Source organism: Otolemur garnettii, unplaced genomic scaffold (assembly GCF_000181295.1).
Source record: "Otolemur garnettii isolate 467f Iridium unplaced genomic scaffold, OtoGar3 scaffold00010, whole genome shotgun sequence".
Taxonomy (NCBI): Eukaryota; Metazoa; Chordata; class Mammalia; order Primates; family Galagidae; genus Otolemur; species Otolemur garnettii.
Genome location: NW_003852405.1, coordinates 1,041,683 through 1,042,657, shown reverse-complemented (window position 1 = coordinate 1,042,657; position 975 = coordinate 1,041,683).

Sequence of the window (975 nt, the reverse complement as noted above, 5' to 3'; positions counted from 1 at the left end):
TCATTGTTGTTTGGCGGGTCCAGGCTGGGGATTCAAACCCGCCACCTTAGGTGTACGTGGCTGGCGCCTTAGCCAGTTGAGCTATAGGTGCCGAGCCGGAGGGAATTATTCTAATGCTTACTGCCCAGGACTCTGCTTCAGGCAGGCCTTCAACGAGACCCTGCTCTAGCCATGACTCTGCTTCTGGGGTTTCCTGTATCTCCCAGCCCCAGAGAAACTGCCCTGCCCTGTTGCCCAACCTTTGGAGGAAATCAACTAAAAAAGATAATGAAAATTTTACTTTATCCCAAGGGGCAGAGAGGGTAGTTTCTATTACAGGAAGCTCCACGGAGGCTACAGTGTGTCCTTGATGTCATAGCACAAGGATGAGCAAGGTTGGGTGGGGCAAGAAGGGGATATGTGTGTCTGGGTCTGTACCCATCCAAAACTAGGTTTCAAAGGGGGCATTACTGTCCCTGTGGAAACGTCCCTCACCAAAGCACACAGGGGGAAAGGAATTCAAAGGGAGGGCTGGTTGTGAAGGAGGGAGAGGAGGCCCGTCAGAGGGGTAGTGATTTCCGCTCCCTGAAAGGCCCACATCAGGTCCTCACCTGGGTGCTGGGAAGCCCTGCAGGTGAGGGGGCCCAAGCCAGGAGGCAAACATGTGTCCTACATGTACTCCTCAGTCACCATCTGGGGCCCAGCTGGGGAAGGGACAACCTGGGACCTGAGCTGTCAAATGGGACACTTGATGTCTCCCGGGGGGGTTTTAGGGAGACAGGCAACAGAAAATAGGACCCAGGCCCTTCTCCTGGGGGCTGCCCCACTCCAGGGGCCTGCTGGGGGTGGTATCTCCATAGCAGTGGTGCCACAGACAGAGGCAGTCCCAGCTCAGACCCAGGGTCAGGGGAAGGAAATTAAACATGTGACAGTGTCAGGCTGGCCATGCTTGGTCTCATTAGCCTTCAAGAGGGGATCTTAAAACAAGGCTCAGGT